Raw genomic sequence first — 22110 nt, 5'->3', positions numbered from 1 at the left:
GCCGAACGCCTTGTGGAGGCAGTTTCGGCTGCCAAAGCTTGCTTCCGAAAATTTGGACTTTTGTCTCTGGAGGCAAGGTTCGGCCGCCGAAAGTGCTGCCGAAGGTTGAGTTTCGTCTCTGGACGAGACTTTCGGATGCCGAAGGTGCACCCGAAGGAGTGTAAGAGGACTTTCGGCCGCCGAAGGAAGAGGTTCGGCCGCCGAAAGTGCATGAGTTTCGTCTCTGGACGGGACTTTCGGCCGCCGAACTTGCCGCCGAAAATGCCCTGTCCAGCCTTCTTTTGCATGCTCTATGTGATTGTTTTAGGATCTCTTAGAGGGGTTTTGGGGAGTTTCTTAGAGTTGTTCTTGTGTTAGTTTGGTACCTCATATAAGTCCACCTGTGTAGGAACGGACCAGAGGAACCAGAGAGAGCAGCAGTGAGCACTGCTTCAGAACCTGCAGAGTTAGATCAGAGTCAGCCAAAGGTGAGTGGAACTAAACTTAAATGTTTTAATATGGAATATCAAATGTTATATCAAATGTTTTTATCATGTTTCATGCATCATGACTACGTTATAGGTTGATTGCATTAGATGACACGAAGATGACGCATTGCATATTTTATTGTGAATGTGGGTAAATGCTGGATGATCCAATAGTCCCTGGCAGGAAGTCCAGCGAGCCTTTGACTACGCCGCTGGCATAATGTAATGAAAGTCCAGTGAGCCTTTGACTACGCCGCTGGCACTAAAGAGGACGCCAAGACCAGGTGCCTAACAAGCCCTGGGGCAGTGTAAGTTATGATATGATAACAGGAAGTCCAATGAGCCTTTGACTACGCCCTGGCAAAAGAAATGACGATGGGACTACTTGGTGACAGGTTTACCCTTGATGTGAATTGTTTGTGCTATGATGCATTCCATGAAGGCATGTTTTATCACCTGTTTTATAGTTCTGCTCACTGGGCTAGTATAGCTCATCCCTCTCCCTTAACCCCAATTTTGCAGGTTCAGAGTCCAGAGAGAAGTTAGCTGGGTATAAAAGAGCTGAAGGACATGTAATAGTTAGGGTGGACATGTAAATGTAAAGTGATAGTAAAGGATGTACAGTGTATAGAATTGTGCTGACCAATGTATAAAAAGTTATCTTTTTACATACATGATCTTTTATTAAAATGTTTTATGATATGTATATGAAAACCAGGCTTAACCTATAACGAGTTCAGCCCACCTAGAGCTATGATGAGGGCTCTAGTAGGGGTATACAGCATAGAGACAGAGTATGCACAGGTTAAGCCTTGGAAAAAGAAGAAAGTTTTAAATTTTTACAGAAAATGTATGATCATGTATGAGTTCTTACAGGTACACAGAGTTCACAGTAGGCTTGCTACGGGTCCCGGCGGCCTTAAGCCGATCTGGATCCTAGTGCCGGTAATAGTTCGGTTTCCGGGCTGTTACAGAGTGGTATCAGAGCACAAGGTTCGTATGATCGGACCTATAGAGAAAGATGGGCTCTTTGAGGTTTAGTTGGTCAAGCACAATAGGAAGACATGTCCACTAGGATAGGATGTTAGTCCTGTCTACTTGATGATGATGTGAAATGCCATGATTCATGCATGTGCATTATATGATATGTGATGTATGCTTGAGGTTCATGTGTTTCCACATGGACTATATGTATGCTGATGTGTTATGTGATGTTTTTCAGAGAGAGTAAGATGCGAGGAACTCGTCGATCCGCGAGATTGACTGGAGTCCCACAGGAAAGTGAGGGTACAGCTGCTCGTCCTCCTGCATTGCCAAGGGCGAGGAGACACAGGTCAAGCAGTGAGGGAACGTCACGAAACCCTAGAAGGTCTTCTGACGAGAGCAGAAGGGGAGTAGCCAGAGGAGGAAGATCAGAGGAAGTAAGAGGAGCTAGGGAGGTTGAACAGAGCAGAGATGAAAGCATGAGTGTGGGAAGGTCAGAGGAAGGTATGGGGGAGTCCCAGGGAGGCGCACAGGCCTCGAGGTTTGGTCATCCACCCTTTTCACAGGACCCCGGGTATCCGATGGGAGGCACGTCGGATTACTCTAGCTTTGCCCCATACCCACCATATATGCCTTACATGCCTTATCCTCCCTTTTATCCGCCTTTGTAATACCCGGCTTGCTCAGGCATCGGAATTCCTGTAGTCCGGAGAAATTTCGGATGTCAGAGTTGCCTGTAAGGGTTTAAGCAAAGGTTTTCTAAAAGGTTTTTATACGTTTGAAGTGTTTTTATGGTTTTTAAATAAAATGGTTTTGAGTTTTGAAGAAAGGGCTAAGGAGGCAAAAATGCAGGTTCGGCCGCCGAAGGTGATATTCGGCCGCCGAAAGTGCTAGAAGTTCGGCTTCCGAAAGAAAAGTTCGGCTTCCGAACGTTGCATGGTTTCGCCTGCATGTTTGGCCGCTGAACGTGGTTGACCAACTCCTCTATAAAAGCCCCTTAGGTCGGTTCAAGAGGAGAGTTTTCTCCCTCTTCCCATCCAAGGTGAGCTTATGTTCTCCTTGGCATGATTTCTTAGTTGTTCCAAGTTTTTTTAAAGTTATAGTAAGCTTGTAACTTGGTTTTGAAGGTTTTGAGAAAAAAAGAGCTAGTTTTGGAGTTTGAAGCTTGCAAAGCTTGGTTCTCCACGTTTTGAAGTTGAGGTTACACCAACTCAAGAGGATTTGATCAGAGAAGAGGTGTTTAGCTCCAGAACAGAGTTGGCCCAAGTTAGTGGAGCAGAGGTTTCAGGTGAGTGGGACTAACTATGCATGTTTTTAGAATTAAAGAAATGTTTTAGCATGATTCATGCATCATAATTGCCATGTTTATGTTAGGATGTTAGATAGTGGTATGAACATGAGACATGCATCATGAATGCCATGGAATATTAGGTTGTTGCATTAGAATTCACGAAGATGCTGCATTGCATAATTTGATGAATATGCGGATGAATGTCGAGTGATCCTGTAGCCCTCAGTATAGTATGCTATGATATGATATGAATGATGCAAGAGTCAAGCATGATGAGTATGGACAGGGAGGCCTAACCGCCCCTGTTATTGAGTTTGTATGTATAGTCAGAGGAGGCCTAATCGCCCTGACAAAATGTTTTCAGAAACTAGTCAGAAGAGGCCTAATCGCCCTGACAAAACCGTTTTCAGAAAATTAAGTCCTGGAAGAGGCCTAATCGCCCCAGGCACTGTGCATGTTTAAGCTTTATGTACTAGTCAGTTATGTGGAGGGCTATAGGTGACGATTTCATCCTTGATGTGTATTAATTGTGTTATGATGCATGGCATGAGCGCATATGTTTTTATGAACTGTTTTTACGGTTCCTACTCACTGGGCTTCCGTAGCTCATTCCTCTCCCCTTATCCCAGTTGTTGCAGGGCCAGAATTGTTAAGAGTAAGCTATGGAAAGTCAAAGATGGTAAAGATGAGATTAATGAAGAAGAGGTGTAATAGTATAGTTTTGATATATGAACATGTATAGGTATGAATGGAGCTTGATGTATATGATTATGTAAAGTAAGTGTATGAGATGTTAATGTTATGTTAGGTGGTACATGTTAAGCAAGATGATGTAAAGTTCAAGAGAGGGTATGTTATGTGATATATGCATGTATAGTATAGTTATGGACATGATGATGTATGGACATGAGATATATGAATGTATAGAGCAAGGGTGTTGTAAAGAGATAAAGTAAAGCTAAAAAGAGTACAAGACATATGGTTTAGAAATGTGCTTTGCCTAATGTATAGAGTTGTGTTTTGCCTATAGTTGGCTAATCCTAGTAGTATACATGATCATGAGTTTTGAAATGAATGTTTCTACGATGCATGAAATGTTTTACAGATAAATTTTTATGACCAAGCTTATTAAGTACGAGCATGCATGAGTTAAGCTTGGAAAAAGGAAAGAAAAGTTTTAGTTACAGTCCCTCGGGGTAAGCCTGGGGTACTTTAAAAGTATAAAGTTTTATGAAAAGATTGATCATGTATAGGATTAGACCAGATGTATAGAAGGAATGTCAGGCTTACTACGGGTCCCGGCGGCCTTAAGCCGATCTGGATCCTAGTGCCGAACAGTTTGGAGCCGTTACAGAAGGGTACTGGTTTCCGGGCTGTTACAGTTGGTATCAGAGCATAGGGCCTCATAAGTACGGTGTGTTGAGCAAGGTCTCTCACATCGGAAAGAGGTTGTTTTAGTAAGGCAAGCACAATAAGAAAGATTAAGAGTAAGATCATGTCCACTAAGATAGGATAAGGAGTCCTGTCTTGCTTGATGATGTGTAATGCCATGTTTGAGGCATGTGCATTTTAGATGTATTATGAATGTTAACTGATCCCTGATTCCTCAATATGCTATGTTATGATATGAGATGAGTTGAGAGACCAGAAATGGCTTTTGGCACAGTTGGTCATGGCATGTATGCTAGGTTGAGGATTGTTGGTGACGGATGCATTCATAATACATATGTTTTATAGGAGAGGTTATGTGATGCCATGTTTGATTGCATGTGTGCCTGTGTGTTTCAGAAAGAGTTGAGATGCAAGGTGGTAATCGATCTACAGAGTCAGATCCATCTGAATGGGACGGTATGGATACCTTTTCCCCTGAGTTGCCAGAGGTAAGAGCAAGTAGAGAGGAGATAGCAGGAGACCTAGGAAGGTCTGTTGAGGTTAGCAGAGAAGGAATGGTGCAGAGGAGGGATGTAGGTTTGCAGGTGAGCATGGATGAAGAAAATAAGGGAAAGTCAGAAGATGATGCTTGGACCAAGGAGTCCAAGAACTCAAGTACAGGAGAAGTTGATCCCTCTACTCTGAGCACAGCCGCCACAAGAGGTAAGAAGAAGACTAGAGGTTTGAGAAGATCAAAGAGGAGTAAGTTTTGGCAGAGGCTGAAGGCTAGTCCGGATGCCTCAGGTTCAGGCCCTATAAGATGTAAAAGATGTGGAAGATCACACGGAGGAGTGTGTCTAGCGGGGACAACTGCTTGCTACCGGTGTGGACAAGAAGGGCACTTTGTACGTGAGTGTCCTACTAAGTTTAACAGAGCACGGTCACCACGAACAGTTTCAGGAGGAGCAGCTCAGCCAGTAGTTCCAGCTTTGGATCAAGTTAGCGGTCAAGATGGAGAGAGAGGTGTACCCCCTTCTTTGGTAGGTTTTCCTGGAGAGGATCCATCAGCACCGATTCGGATCTTCACCTGGGCTCAGCAGACGACTGACACATCAGACAGAGCGGGGTCAGGTATGTTCGCTTTGGATACACTGATGTGTGAAGTTGTGAACCTTGATGTGTTGGTAGTTGTTCTAGGAGCTTTTGAGAGATGAAGTTGATAGTTTCTGGGCGTAGAACGTTCTCTTTGGAACATTAGACCCGGGTAGGATTCATCTGTGACCGAAGTTCCACTCAGTGTCATTTAAGAATAGATGCCTTCCACTCGACTTTGAGGTCCGAGACTTGAGTGTCTGGATGTCAATCGGGGAATGGATTGGTTTTCTTCTTGTGATACTGGTGCTATCTGTGTCTGCAGCTCAAGGTAGCCAGGAACGGAGTTCAGAATGAATCTGAGATAGGATCCAGAGAGGACTGAATAGGATGCCTAGAAGTTTGAAGTCAGATGGCAGGTTCACAGGATGTTTAAGAATGGATGTTAAAAAGTTAAGGTCCAAGTTGAAAGGTTAGCAGACAGGTTTGAGAGCTAGTTTTAGTACCATAGACAGTGAGAATAGTTAGAGATGTAAGAGTTATAAGAGAGGTGTATGAGTAATGCAGTGAAACAGCTAGTAGACGACGGTTTATCTGACCTAGTACCTCACCCTGGAGTGTTCCAGTGTTGTGCGGGAAAAGCAGGATAGATCAGAGATTCAGGTTTAGGTAGTAAAAAGGTTAAAGTAAGGCTTAGATTAGTACAAAGGAAGAGGAGAGCAAAGAAGAATAAGAGTAAAAGTAGAAAGAAAGGAAGAGTAGAAAAGAAGGCAAAAAGAAAAAAAAGAAGAAAGAGGAAAGAAAAAGAAGTAGAAGCAGAGAAGGAAAGAAAGGATAGAAAAAAAAAACAGAAGAAAAGAGTAAGAGCAGAGAAAGAAGGAAAAAGAGAAGAAGATCAGAGAAGCGCAGCAGAAGGCCATGAAGTTCAGAAGCAAGTTTAAAATTTTAAGTTTTGTATGGTTGCTTGCTTATGTGTTATGTGTTGTTTTAAACATTCGAGGATGAATGTTTTTATAAGGGGGGTAGAATGTAATACCCGGCTTGCTCAGGCATCGGAATTCCTGTAGTCCGGAGAAATTTCGGATGTCAGAGTTGCCTATAAGGGTTTAAGCAAAGGTTTTCTAAAAGGTTTTTATATGTAACGACCCAGAAACCGGACCGCTACCGGCGCTAGGATCCAGGTCGGCTTAAGGCCGCCGAGACCCGTAGCAAGCCTAACATACATACTGTAACCTGTAATATCCCATACATGATCAACAAACATACTTAAAAAAAAAATTAAAACTTTTCTTTCCATACATTCTCTCAAACACCAACTCAACCTGCACATGCACTGAAACATGATCATAGCTATACATTGATCCCTCTGTGGGATCTCATCAATGCCCAAATGGGCTACATTCATATGTTGAGTTGGTTTACATCTGAATCATAAAACCTCTAAGATCATGTAATAAAAGGGATAAACAAACCCATAGTGTCAAGCACAACTTCTAAACCTCAACATCATATTACATAACATTACATCATCTTACAATACATCATATACATATCAATTGTCATGTCCACTAACTAACTAGTACATAACTTGACTTCACTCTTGCTGACCTCCTGGTCTACCCTGTATCTGCAAGCCTGGGGGTTAAGGGAGAGGGGTGAGCTATATAGCCCAGTGAGCAGAATAGTAAAAACATTCAATTATATTTCATGCTTTCATGGAATGCAACACAGCACAAACAAATCACATCAAGGATGAACTTGTCACCAATAGCCCTCTACATAGTCCAACTGTGCCAGGGGCGTAGAATGGGCCTCACTGGTCTTTCTCTTACATAACATAACATAACAGTCCAACTATGCCAGGGGCGTAGAATGGGCCTCACTGGTCTTTCTCTTTCCTCGTGCCAGGGGCGTAGAATGGGCCTCACTAGTCTTTCATACCGTATCATCATCATATCTCATATCATGGTGAGGGCTAAGGATCATTCAACATTCATCCACATCAACAATATATAATGCAATGCAACATAGTCGTGAATACTAATGCAAACATCCTAAGATATCACATGGCATTCATGATGCATGGATCATGCTCAAAATTCATATTCCTTAATTTAAAACATAAGGTTTATTCCACTCACCTCTGGCTAGCTCTGACTATACTCTGTAGCAGCTGGCTCACTGCTGGGGTCCTCGGCTCCTCGGGTCCGAACCTACACAGGTGGACTCAAATGAGGGACCTAACATACATGAACATAACTCTAATCTACTCCCCAAAAACCCCCTAAAACATCATGAAACATCACATAAAAACATGCATGAAATGGCTGAACAGGGCACTTTCGGCGACACCTTCGGCGGCCGAAAGTCCCAGACAGATCCGAAAGTCTTCTTTCGGGGGCAGGCTTCGGCAGCCGAAACTGCCTCCACAAGAGGGTTCGGCGGCCGAAACTTCCTTCGGCTGCCGAACCTGGTTTCTGCCCGAAGGGCAGAAACTTTGCTCTTATGCACATTTCGCCTCCCATAACCACAAATCATGCATAAACTTGCTCTAAAACATGCATACTTCACATACATTACACCTAGGGGTCTCAAACTATCATATACCCTATCTACAACACTTCAAACAACACATAAACAAGCTACATTGTTCATCAAAGCATCAAAACCCAAAAACTCATCAATAAGCCTAATCATGCATCTCTACCCATAAAACAACTTAAAGCTTGTTTAAAACACATAATAAGGGTGGATCCGAGCTTACCTCTTGAAGAAACGAGAGGAAAGGCGATCCTAGCTTGGAGATGGAGAGATTGAGCTCTTTGAACCTCCAAGTACCCAAAACTTGCTCTTTACTCACGAATCTTCAAAACAGAAGTTAAAACCCGTGAAAACCATGAAAGATCTAAAGAAAACACTCAAGATCGAGGGAGGGGCGACGGAGACTCACCTTGGCCGACAACGGGGGAGAAAAAGCTCGCCCGTGCGGACCTAAGGGACCCTTTTATAGTGGCTGGCCAAACCACGTTCGGGGGCCGAATGTGCCTCCGCATGCATGCCATGTTCGGTGGCCGAACTTGACTTTCGGCGGCCGAACCTGGACTTCCCTCAACTATGCTTTCGGGGGCCTAACGAGCCTCCAAAACACCTGCATGTTCGGCGGCCGAACTTGACTTTCGGCGGCCGAACCTGGGTTTTCCTCCAAAGACTTTTCATGCAAAAACTCATTTAATTTCATACTTAAAATCATTAAAACACATGAAAACATTTCATAAAACATGTTTTTACCCCTTCTAGAGGTTTCCGACATCCGAGATTCCACCGGACGGTAGGAATTCCGATACCGTAGTCTAGCCGGGTATTACATTATACGTTTGAAGTGTTTTTATGGTTTTTAAGTAAAATGGTTTTGAGTTTTGAAGAAAGGGCTAAGGAGGCAAAAATGCAGGTTCGGCCGCCGAAGGTGATATTCGGCCGCCGAAAGTGCTAGAGGTTCGGCTTCCGAAAGAAAAGTTCGGCTTCCGAACGTTGCATGGTTTCGCCTGCATGTTTGGTCGCCGAACGTGGTTGACCAACTCCTCTATAAAAGCCCCTTAGGTCGGTTCAAGAGGAGAGTTTTCTCCCTCTTCCCATCCAAGGTGAGCTTATGTCCTCCTTGGCATGATTTCTTAGTTGTTCCAAGTTTTTTTAAAGTTATAGTAAGCTTGTAACTTGGTTTTGAAGGTTTTGAGAAAAAAAGAGCTAGTTTTGGAGTTTGAAGCTTGCAAAGCTTGGTTCTCCACGTTTTGAAGTTGAGGTCACACCAACTCAAGAGGATTTGATCAGAGAAGAGGTGTTTAGCTCCAGAACAGAGTTGGCCCAAGTTAGTGGAGCAGAGGTTTCAGGTGAGTGGGACTAACTATGCATGTTTTTAGAATTAAAGAAATGTTTTAGCATGATTCATGCATCATAATTGCCATGTTTATGTTAGGATGTTAGATAGTGGTATGAACATGAGACATGCATCATGAATGCCATGGAATATTAGGTTGTTGCATTAGAATTCACGAAGATGCTGCATTGCATAATTTGATGAATATGCGGATGAATGTCGAGTGATCCTGTAGCCCTCAGTATAGTATGCTATGATATGATATGAATGATGCAAGAGTCAAGCATGATGAGTATGGACAAGGAGGCCTAACCGCCCCTGTTATTGAGTTTGTATGTATAGTCAGAGGAGGCCTAATCGCCCTGACAAAATGTTTTCAGAAACTAGTCAGAAGAGGCCTAATCGCCCTGACAAAACCGTTTTCAGAAAATTAAGTCCTGGAAGAGGCCTAATCGCCCCAGGCACTGTGCATGTTTAAGCTTTATGTACTAGTCAGTTATGTGGAGGGCTATAGGTGACGATTTCATCCTTGATGTGTATTAATTGTGTTATGATGCATGGCATGAGCGCATATGTTTTTATGAACTATTTTTACGGTTCCTACTCACTGGGCTTCAGTAGCTCATTCCTCTCCCCTTATCCCAGTTGTTGCAGGGCCAGAGTTGTTAAGAGTAAGCTATGGAAAGTCAAAGATGGTAAAGATGAGATTAATAAAGAAGAGGTGTAATAGTATAGTTTTGATATATGAACATGTATAGGTATGAATGGAGCTTGATGTATATGATTATGTAAAGTAAGTGTATGAGATGTTAATGTTATGTTAGGTGGTACATGTTAAGCAAGATGATGTAAAGTTCAAGAGAGGGTATGTTATGTGATATATGCATGTATAGTATAGTTGTGGACATGATGATGTATGGACATGAGATATATGAATGTATAGAGCAAGGGTGTTGTAAAGAGATAAAGTAAAGCTAAAAAGAGTACAAGACATATGGTTTAGAAATGTGCTTTGCCTAATGTATAGAGTTGTGTTTTGCCTATAGTTGGCTAATCCTAGTAGTATACATGATCATGAGTTTTGAAATGAATGTTTCTACGATGCATGAAATGTTTTACAGATAAATTTTTATGACCAAGCTTATTAAGTACGAGCATGCATGAGTTAAGCTTGGAAAAAGGAAAGAAAAGTTTTAGTTACAGTCCCTCGGGGTAAGCCTGGGGTACTTTAAAAGTATAAAGTTTTATGAAAAGATTGATCATGTATAGGATTAGACCAGATGTATAGAAGGAATGTCAGGCTTACTATGGGTCCCGGCGGCCTTAAGCCGATCTGGATCCTAGTGCCGAACAGTTTGGAGCCGTTACAGAAGGGTACCGGTTTCCGGGCTGTTATAGTTATCCCATGTATCCACCCCCACCATATCCAACAAGTTCACCACAACCAGAACCTAGAGAAACAGTACCTCCACCACCTCCACCTGAACCAGTAGCCCCGGTTGTTGAGGCACAGCAGCCTAGTACCTCAGAGGAGAGTAAGGTGAAGATGATGGAGTACTTAAAGTTGGATGCTCCTTAAAGTTGGATGCTCCTAAGTTCAACACGGGAGATGATCCTTTTGAGTATCTCAGCGCAGTCAGGATGATCACAAGTGAGTTGGGAGCTGATGATCATAGGGCCATTGAGATGGCAGGGTTCACATTGAAGTGTAAGAAGGCCAGAGAGTGGTTCAAGAACTATGTGGACCCCAGAATAGACAGTATGTCCTGGGAAGAGTTCGCCAATGAATTTGCTGGGTGGGCTTTTCCTGACAGTTCCAGGGAAATGAAGGTTGTAGAGTTCGAGCAGTTAAGGCAGACAGAGGAGATGTCAGTGGATGAATATACAGATAAGTTCCTGGAATTGTTACCCTATGTGGGTCAGGCGTACGATACAGATCAGAAGAAGGCAAGGAGATATGCCACGAGACTTCATCCCAGGTATTTCTCCTTGATTCTTCCAGCAGAGAAGGAGAGCTTCCACTCTATCGTGGATGCAGCTAGGAAGATGGAGGCGAGTGCCATTTTACAGGGAACAGTAAAACAGCCTAGGGCACAGTCTTCTGGTTCTAAGCCAGTTACCTCCACACAAAGTACAGCCGGTGCAAGTAAGCAGAGATGGGACAGGAAAAGAGGAAAAAGGGGAAAGTTCTGGAACAAGATTAAATCTGGTCTGGGAATGAGTAGTGGCTCCAGCTCTGGCAAGAATAGTCAAGTATGCAAGAAATGTGGTAGACTACACAGAGGAGTCTGTCTGATGGGAACTACAGCCTGCTATAGATGTGGGCAGGAAGGACATATTGCACGAGAATGTCCTCAAGCGACTATGGTTGCACCATCCCAGCAGGTGACTTCGGGCAGTGTAGCACAGCCAGCAGCTTCAGCCGTACCACAGAGCAGTGGCAGAGGCAGAGGAAGAGGGGCAGCCTCTTCATCAGGGATGGGTTCCCGAGGTGCAGGTCCGTCAGCCCCAGCACGGATTTTCACCATGACTCAACAGGAGGCGGACACTTCAAACACAGTGGTGTCAGGTAATCTCATCATTGGGTGTTCTGAGGTGTATGCTTTAATGGACCCCGGTGCTTCTCACTCTTTTATTGCTTCTAGAGCCGCAGAGAGGTTGGGTTTAATAGTCACTGAGTTAGAGTGTCCTCTTTGGGTTAGTGGACCCAGATGTGACCCATCATTGGCAGAGTCAGTCTGTCGGTTAAGTCCAGTATGCATAGAGGGTAGATACCTTCCAGCCGACCTAGTGGTCCTAGAGTTGACAGATTTTGATGTCATTCTAGGGATGGACTGGTTATCTACGTTTGATGCTACCTTGAACTGCAGAGACAAGGTAGTGAGTTTCCGAGACCAGGATGGGTCAGAGTGTGTCTTCAGAGGAGATAGGAGGGGGACACCTAAGGGTTTGATATCAGCCCTTCAGGCTCGTAGGTTGTTAAGGAGGGGTTGTCAGGGGTTCATAGCTCATGTGAGAGAGCTAGATAAGCAGGTTGGGGAACCATCCACAGTACCAGTGGTTAGAGAATTCCCAGATGTGTTTTCTGAAGAGCTTCCAGGACTACCACCTGATAGGAAAATAGAGTTCGAGATTGAATTGATGCCTGGTACGAGACCGATCTGTATTCCTCCCTACAGGATGGCGCCAGCAGAGTTGAAAGAGTTAAAAGAGCAGTTACAGGAGTTGGTAGACAAGGGTTTCATCCGCCCGAGTACCTCACCTTGGGGTGCTCCAGTATTGTTTGTCAAAAGAAGGATGGATCTCTTAGACTTTGTATCGACTACAGGCAGTTGAACAAAGTCACTACCAAGAACAAGTATCCTCTACCCAGGATCGATGATCTATTCGACCAGCTGGCAGGAGCAGGTTTCTCTAAGATAGATCTGAGATCTGGATACCATCAGTTGAAGATCAGGGAAGAGGATGTACCCAAGACAGCATTCAGAACCAGATATGGGCATTATGAGTTCCTAGTAATGCCGTTTGGGTTGACTAACGCCCCTGCAGCATTTATGGATCTCATGAACAGGGTTTTTAGGGAGTACCTGGATCGCTTTGTGATCGTCTTTATAGATGATATTCTAGTGTACTCCAGAGATGCAGAAGAGCATGCCCATCATCTGAGGATAGTCCTGCAGACTTTGAGAGAGCATGGCTTGTATGCCAAGTTCTCCAAGTGTGAGTTCTGGCTGAGGAGCATTTCCTTTTTGGGACATGTAGTATCAGATGAAGGTATAGCAGTGGATCCCAAGAAGGTAGAAGCAGTAGCCAACTGGCCTACACCCACTACAGTGACAGAGATCAAGAGTTTTCTGGGTTTGGCAGGTTACTATCGGAGGTTCGTTCAGGACTTCTCGAAGATAGCTGCTCCTATGACCAGACTGACCAGGAAGAACCAGAAGTTTGTGTGGTCAGAAGAGTGTGAGGAGAGTTTTGAAGAGTTGAAGAGACGGTTAACTCAACACCGGTGTTAGCTCTGCCGACTAGTGATGAAGACTTCACAGTGTACTGTGATGCATCCCGAGTGGGATTAGGTTGTGTGTTGATGCAGAAAGACAGAGTGATAGCTTATGCTTCAAGACAGCTGAAGAAGCACGAGCTAAACTATCTGACACACGATCTGGAAATGACAGCTGTTATCTTTGCACTTAAGATGTGGAGGCATTACCTCTATGGGGTAAAATGTGAGATCTTCACGGATCATAAGAGCCTGCAGCACATCTTGAGTCAGAGAGAGCTAAACTTGAGGCAGAGACGATGGGTTGAATTGCTCAGTGATTATGATTGTAAGATCCAGTATCATCCGGGAAAGGCTAATGTGGTAGCTGATGCCTTAAGCCGGAAGTCACTAGGCAGTTTATCTCACCTTATAGCGACGAGAAGACCGGTGGTGAAGGACTTTTACAGGCTTTTAGAAGAAGGGTTGCAGTTGGAGTTATCTGGTACAGGTGCCTTGATAGCACAGATGAGAGTTACACCCGTGTTTCTAGAGCAAGTGGCTCTGAAACAGCACGAGGACCCTGAGTTAGTGAAGATTGCCAGGACTGTTCAGTCTGGCAACAGTGCAGAGTTCAGATTTGACAGTGAGGGGATTCTTCGGCACGGGAAGAGGTTATGTGTACCAGATGACAGTGGTTTGAAGGAAGACATTATGAGGGAAGCTCATAATGCAAGATATAGCGTTCACCCTGGAGCCACCAAGATGTACCAAGATCTGAAGAGAGTGTATTGGTGGCCAGCCATGAAGAGAGAAGTGGCACAGTATGTGTCCGCCTGCGAGGTTTGTCAAAGGGTGAAGCTAGAGCATCAGAAACCGGCTGGAATGCTTAACCCACTGCCGATTCCAGAGTGGAAATGGGAGAACATAGCTATGGATTTTGTAGTGGGGTTACCGACGACATCCAACAGGCTAGACTCCATTTGGGTGATTGTGGATAGACTGACTAAATCTGCTCACTTCATTCCAGTTAGGAGTAACTACTCTGTGGACAAGCTAGCGCAGGTATATGTGGAAGAGATAGTGAGGCTGCATGGAGTTCCAGTCTCAATAGTATCAGACAGAGGACCACAGTTTACCTCCCGATTTTGGCGGAGTCTGCAAGCTGAGATGGGCACAAGGTTTGATTTCAGCACTGCTTTTCATCCACAGACAGATGGACAGTCAGAGAGGATCATCCAGACCATTGAAGACATGTTAAGGATGTGTGTGTTAGACTTTGGCGGTTCTTGGAGGCAGCATCTACCCCTGGTGGAGTTTGCCTACAATAACAGCCATCATGCTAGCATAGGGATGGCCCCTTATGAAGCTCTGTATGGAAGGAAGTGCCGAACACCTGTTTGCTGGGAAGAGGTAAGAGAGAAGGCTCTTGCAGGGCCAGAGATTGTAGAGATTACCAGCAGGTTGGTGCCTATCATCAGAGAGAGGATCAAGACAGCTGTCAGCAGACAGAAAAGTTATGCAGACATCCGTAGGAAGCAGATAGAGTTTCAGGAGGGTGATATGGTATTGCTAAAAGTGTCTCCGATGAAAGGAGTGGTTCGTTTTGGAAAGAAGGGTAAACTAGCTCCACGATACATTGGTCCTTTTGAGATCTTGCAGAAGATCGGGAATGTGTCGTACAAGCTGGATTTGCCTGCATCTATGGAGAGAATTCACCCGATGTTTCATGTTTCTATGTTAAGGAAGTTTGTGTCAGATCCGAGTAAGGTTCGTAGTGAGCCTGATGTAGAGATCCTAGGAGATCTCACCTATGTGGAACAGCCAGTACGGATTCTGGACACACAGATCAGGAAGCTGAGGAACAAAGAGATACCGATGGTGAAAGTCTTGTGGAACCACCATAACCTAGAAGAGTGCACCTGGGAGACACGGGATTCTATGCTCCAGCAATACCCATATCTGTTCTAAGGTTAGTTTTCCCCTTTTCTATGTGCTTGTGTGTTTATATGTTTGAGGAACATTCGGGGACGAATGTTCTTAAGGGGGGAGAATGTAATACCCAGCTAGAGTCCGGCATCGAAATTTCTGTAGTTCGGTGGAATCTCAGGTGTCGGAGCCCTCTGGAAGGGTACTACATATGTTTTCTAAGATGTTTTAAGTGTTTTTATGTTTTAAAGTGTTAAAAGGATTAAGTTTTTGCAAGAAAAGCAATAAGGGAGAAATGCACATGTTCAGCCGCCGAAGGTCACTTTTGGCCGCCGAACCTTGCATGGTTTAGGCATCACATTCGGCTGCCGAAGGTGGTCTGGCCAGCCACCTATAAAAGGGCCAAAGGTCGGTGAAAAGGAGGATATTTTCTCCTTCACCAGCAGCCAGAGGTGAGCCAAACCCTCTCCAAAGTTGACTTCATGTTTTCCATGATTTTCACCAAATCTTTCCAAGTTTTTAAGGGTTTATGTTTGTTTTGAAGGTTTTTAGCAAAAAGAACTAAGTTTGGAAGCTTGGAGTTTTGGAAGAGGATTTCTTCATATCTCCACGTTAGGATCCTTCATCCTCAAGTTCTCTAAGAGGTAAGTGAAGATCCTGAGCTTCTTTAACGATTTTTAAAGGTTTTATGAAGTTTGGATGGGTAGTATGCATGTTTAGGTTTAGGAGAGGTTTTTGGTGATCTTTGATGTTTAAGCATGTTTATGTGTTATGTGCTATGTTTGTTTGGGGTTTTAGGTTAGTTTTAGACCCCTTTGTGCATATATTTGAGTATATGCTAGTTGTGAGAAGTTGGTATGCATGTTGAGAGGAGTTGGGGGAAGTTTGCATGAAGCAGAGCAAGTCTCTGCCCTTCGAGCAAGGCCAGGTTCGGCCGCCGAAGGAAGGTTCGGCCGCCGAACCCCTTATGGAGGCAGTTTCGGCTGCCAAAGCTTGCTTCCGAAAATTTAGACTTTCGTCTCTGGAGGCAAGGTTCGGCCGCCGAAAGTGCTGCCGAAGGTTGAGTTTCGTCTCTGGACGAGACTTTCGGATGCCGAAGGTGCACCCGAAGGAGTGTAAGAGGACTTTCGGCTGCCGAAGGAAGAGGTTCGACCGCCGAAAGTGCATGAGTTTCGTCTCTGGACGGGACTTTCGGCTTCCGAACTTGCCGCCGAAAGTGCCCTGTCCAGCCTTCTTTTGCATGCTCTATGTGATTGTTTTAGGATCTCTTAGAGGGGTTTTGGGGAGTTTCTTAGAGTTGTTCTTGTATTAGTTTGGTACCTCATATAAGTCCACCTGTGTAGGAACGGACCAGAGGAACCAGAGAGAGCAGCAGTGAGCACTGCTTCAGAACCTGCAGAGTTAGATCAGAGTCAGCCAAAGGTGAGTGGAACTAAACTTAAATGTTTTAATATGGAATATCAAATGTTTTTATCATGTTTCATGCATCATGACTACGTTATAGGTTGATTGCATTAGATGACACGAAGATGACGCATTGCATATTTTATTGTGAATGTGGGTAAATGCTGGATGATCCAATAGTCCCTGGCAGGAAGTCCAGCGAGCCTTTGACTACGCCGCTGGCATAATGTAATGAAAGTCCAGTGAGCTTTTGACTACGCCGCTGGCACTAAAGAGGACGCCAAGACCAGGTGCCTAACAAGCCCTGGGGCAGTGTAAGTTATGATATGATAACAGGAAGTCCAGTGAGCCTTTGACTACGCCCTGGCAAAAGAAATGACGATGGGACTACTTGGTGACAGGTTTATCCTTGATGTGAATTGTTTGTGCTATGATGCATTCCATGAAGGCATGTTTTATCACCTGTTTTATAGTTCTGCTCACTGGGCTAGTATAGCTCATCCCTCTCCCTTAACCCCAGTTTTGCAAGTTTAGAGTCCAGAGAGAAGTTAGCAGGGTACAAAAGAGCTGAAGGACATGTAATAGTTAGGGTGGACATGTAAATGTAAAGTGATAGTAAAGGATGTACAGTGTATAGAATTGTGCTGACCAATGTATAAAATGTTATCTTTTTACATACATGATCTTTTATTAAAATGTTTTATGATATGTATATGAAAACCAGGCTTAACCTATAACGAGTTCAGCCCACCTAGAGCTATGATGAGGGCTCTAGTAGGGGTATACAGCATAGAGACAGAGTATGCACAGGTTAAGCCTTGGAAAAAGAAGAAAGTTTTAAATTTTTACAGAAAATGTATGATCATGTATGAGTTCTTACAGGTACACAGAGTTCACAGTAGGCTTGCTACGGGTCCCGGCGGCCTTAAGCCGATCTGGATCCTAGCGCCGGTAATAGTTCGGTTTCCGGGCTGTTACATAAGGCTCACCCGAAATGCATGCATGTTCGGCGGCCGAACTTTGTGTTTCGGCGGCCGAACCTGAGTTTTCCTCCAAAGTTGTTTTCATGCAAAAACTCATTTCCTTTTCATTTAAAATCATGAAAACCATTAAAACATTTCATAAAACATGATTTACCCCTTCTAGAGGTCTCCGACATCCGAGATTCCACCGGACGGTAGGAATTCCGATACCGGAGTCTAGCCGGGTATTACAACGTAAGGCGTAACATACCTTAAAATCCTCTGGCCCCTTAAGCATTATTCCAGCACCACTGCCCTCAGTGCCTGATGCTCCGTCTACATACAACTTCCAGTTAAATTCTGGATGAGGCTCCCCCTCACGTTCCTTTCCTGCTATTCCTGAGGATGATCCTCTCTGCTCCCCGTTGAATGTGCATTCTGCTATGAAGTCAGCCAAGGCTTGAGATTTTATAGCTGTCCTAGGTCGATACTCTAGACAGTAAGGGCTGATCTCTACGGACCAAGCCAACATCCGACCTGAAGTTTTCGGCCTGCGTAGAAACTTCTTTAAGGGTTGGTCTGTCATCACAACTCCTTAGTGGCCTTCCAAATAAACTTTGAATTTCTGGACTGCTAGCAATAGGGCGTAAGCCATTTTTTCAATGTTCGAATATCTGACCTCGATATCTCTGAGTACCTTGCTGACGTAAAAAATGTGTTTCTGCTCCCCTTCTTCCACCCTTACTAACACTGCGCTGACTGCTTGTTCTGAGGCTGCCAAGTATATCAGAAGTTCTTCTCCTTTCATAGGACTACTGAGCACGTGGGGCGAGCTGAGATATCCCTTAAGCTCTGCGAAGGCTTTTCGGCAGTCTTCTGTCCATTCAAAGTTTGGCACCTTCCTCAATTTTTTGAAAAATGGTAAGCATTTTTCTGCTGACCTTGACATGAATCGGTTGAGTGCTACTACTCTTCCGGTTAGTCTTTGGACGTCCCTTACACAGGTCGGCTCTGGCATTTTCAATATGGCTTCTACCTTCTCCGGGTTAGGCTCGATGCCTTTTCCGCTCCCCATGAATCCCAAGAATTTTCCTCCTCTAATAAAGAAAGCACATTTTGCTGGGTTCAACTTCATTCTGTACTGGTTTAATACCCCGAATACCTCCCTCAATTCTGCTATGTGCTGCTGGAAATTTGGGCTTTTGACCACCATATCATCTACATAAACTTCTACATTTCTGCCAATCTGGTTTTTGAAGATTTTATTCATCAATCTTTGGTAAGTTGCCCCGGCATTCCTCAATCCGAATGGCATAGCTCTGTAGCAATAAGTTCCATCTTCAATTATAAACGAGGTCTTTTCCTCATCCGACCTTTCCATTGGAATTTGATGATAACCAGACATAGCATCCGAAGAAGACATATAATCGAAACCGGCCGTAGAGTCGACCATTTTATTAATATCAGGAAGTGGATAACAATCTTTAGGGCAGGCCTTATTTAGGTCAGTAAAATCTATGCACATCCTATATTTGCCATTGGCTTTTTTGACTAATACAGGATTTGCTAGCCACTGCGGGTACATAACTTCCCTAATAAAGCCTGCCTCCTCGAGTTTCTGCACCTCCTCCCTGGTGGCCTGCTGCTTCTCTCTTCCTACTACTCTCTTCTTCTGCTTTACTGGCTTGGCTTCGGGGAGTACATTCAGTTTGTGTGTCATTACCTTAGGGTCAATTCCAGGCATGTCGGAGGGCTTCCAGGCGAAACTAGACGCATGACCTCGGATCAGGGCCATGACCTCAGCTTTTTGTTCTTCAGTGAGGCCGGCGTTGAGACTGAAGACCTTTTCTGCCACTGCTTCTGATAAAGGGAAGATCTCCAGCTCCCCCACCGGTTCTGTCCTGGCCTCTGTTTTCTCATCCCGAACCTCTAGAACTTTCGAATCAAGAGCTTTTCCAGTGGAGCTCGGTTCTGCTACTGTGGCTAAGTATACTGCTCTTGCCTCCTTCTGGCTGCCCCGGACTATTCCCACTCCTTCTTCTGTTGGAAATTTAAGCGCCAAATATCTGATACTGGTGACAGCTTCGAAGTTGAACAGCGCAGGCCTCCCCAGGATCACATTATAGCTCAACGGAAGTTTGACCACTAAAAATACCTCGTGGTGAGTGCGAGTCCTGGGTGCTTCACCTAAGGTGAGAGCCAGTTTCACCTTCCCTTCTACGAGCACCGGTACTCCTCCTATCCCCTTGATTGGTGCCTGGTCTCGGACCAACTGTTCTTCCGGAATTCCCATCTGCTGAAAGACCCGATATGGTAGCAAGTTGACTTTACTCCCGTCATCCACTAAGACCTTCTTTACCCGATAATTATGAATGACGGCTTCAATGACGAGCGCGTCATCATGGGGCATCTGAATACCCTGAGCATCTTCTGAAGAGAAGGTAATGGTCATGGGAGAGTGGTCAACGATTTGCATGACCTCAGTACTGCTGCTCTCTCCCTCCCGATTTCTCTTCTTCCCTCGGCGGCCCATCCGACCTCCCGTTCCTCCAACAATCATGTTGATGGTCCCACTGGATCCATCGTTCACTGGTCCAGTTCCTGTTCTCCTCGGCATCTGAATCGCCGGACTGGATTGAGGCCTTTGTCCCTCTGATTTCTTCACAAAGTTCTTGAAATGCCCTCTCTTTATCAACCTCTCGATCTCTGCTATCAACTGGAAGCAGTTGTTGGTATCGTGGCCATGCGTCCGATGATATTGACAATATTTGTCAGGGTTCCGTTGGTCTGCTTCCGACTTCATAGGTTTGGGCCACTAGAGGAACTCCTTATCTTGGACAGCCATGAGCACCTCGGCTCTGGACGCATTTAATGGAGTCGGCTTCTCAGGGACCCAAGGGGGAAGCAATCTTGGCTCATGGGCCCGTGGAGGGGGAGGCCTTTGATCCCTTCACTCCCAGGCCTGCTTGTACGGCTTGGGCCTCTTGCCGTGTTTCTTTTCATGTCTCTCCGGCCTCCTTTCTTCTGAGGCTTTTTCTTTTCCTGTCATCCCTTTGGCAAATCGGCTTGTTACTAAGGCGTCATCCTGCCTTATATACTTCTCCGCTCTCTTCATCAGCTCGGCCAGGGAGGTCGGAGGCTTCCTGCTTAAGGAACCGAAGAACTCGGCAGAGGTCGTTCCCTTTTGCATGGCCTCTACCGCCCTTCCTTCATCGAGTTCGGGAATCTGCAGGGCCTCCGTATTGAAATGAGCGACATACTCTCTGAGTGATTCGCCCCCTCTCTGTCTTACTGTCTCCAAGTAGCTCGTCTTCCTCTCTGCTGGCACCCCGGCTATGAATCGACTGATGAAGCGAGTGGCTAAGTCTCCGAAACTTCTGATACTTCCGGCCTCAAGGCTGTTGAACCACGCCCGCGCTGGTCCCGAGAGCGTCGTTGGAAACACTTTACACATTAAGGCATCTGACAGAGTTTGCAACTCCATGAAGGTCTTATAGTTCATGACGTGCTCCCTCGGGTTACCAGCTCCGTCATAGGCCGCCATTGATGGCATCATAAACTTCTTAGGGACAGTCTCTTGCTGCACCCACTTTGAGAAAGGGGAAGAAGTAGGCAAAGAGGTTTGGCTTTGGTCTTTCTTACCTAGCTCGGCTAAGAGCTGTTCTCTCAATCTCTTCAACTTTTGGTCCATCTTCTCGTCTTCCGGGCTGGGTTTTTTCTCTAGGTGGTACTCCTCCTCCTCTGCTTCAGTTCCCGTCCACCCGGTTGTTTCGGCTGAATAGTTATCTACCTCCTCATTTTCTATCATCTCTCTCGCCCTCCTCGCATGGATTCAGGCCTCCGGTTCTTCCTCTTCCCCGGCTCTTCTCCCTTTTTCTCCAGTATCGCGGCTGCTAGTTTGAAGACGGTCAGGTGCAGGTCGGGGGTCATTGGTCTGAGGTTCCTCTACAACCGGGAGTGTATTTACTGGGGTGCTGAGGCCTCTCTGTTGCATTATCTACCCCAACCAGTGGGCGGTATTTTGTAACTGGAAAGTCATGTTTTGAAGATCCTGGTTAGACAGGGTAACAGTGGGGGTATTCCCTGCCAAACTTGGCGAGAGATTAAGGGGAACAGGCGTTTGGTTGTTTAATGTCGTAGGACTAGAAAAGGAGAATTGTTGCCCCTCTTGGACAGAGCTTAGGTCATTTGGGACGTTAAGGTTACTCTCCTGGTGATTAGCCATCGTGGATCTCAGTGGGTTTTGTTAAGAGTGAAAACTCCGGTGATGAAAAGATCTCCATCGTTTTCCCACAGACGGCGCCAATTGATGATTTGAGATCCAATAGAATAGGGTTTTACAAGGGTTTGTGTATTGAAGAATAAAACTTGGCCTATCTCTCTAAAGGGGTATCCCTTTTATCCTTTTCTTTCTGCTTGCTGGTGACGTATAACAGCTCTTCCCTGATTGGACCACGCGTCTCTGCCATACAGATATGGGCGTACGAGGATATCAGGCGCCTGCTCCATGCGTAACGGCCTCTGATTCTCCCCCGTGCATACACTCGAGCAGATCTGCCACGCTGTACAACGAGTCTCGTTCTGGATTATGGGCTGGGCCGAGAGCTGGGCTGAACGCTGAACCCAGGAGAAGAAGGAATCCGTGGGGAGGTTATACGGGCTGGGCCGATCTCGATGAGGAAGAATCTAGTGGAGTCTGGCCTCAATGGTCTGATGATCCGGGCCTGTTTTATTTGAGAGGGCGTACGGGCCTTCCTTTC

The sequence above is a fragment of the Manihot esculenta genome, chromosome 10 (assembly GCF_001659605.2).
Source record: "Manihot esculenta cultivar AM560-2 chromosome 10, M.esculenta_v8, whole genome shotgun sequence".
NCBI lineage: Eukaryota > Viridiplantae > Streptophyta > Magnoliopsida > Malpighiales > Euphorbiaceae > Manihot > Manihot esculenta.
Note: the sequence above shows the minus strand (reverse complement) of the source record.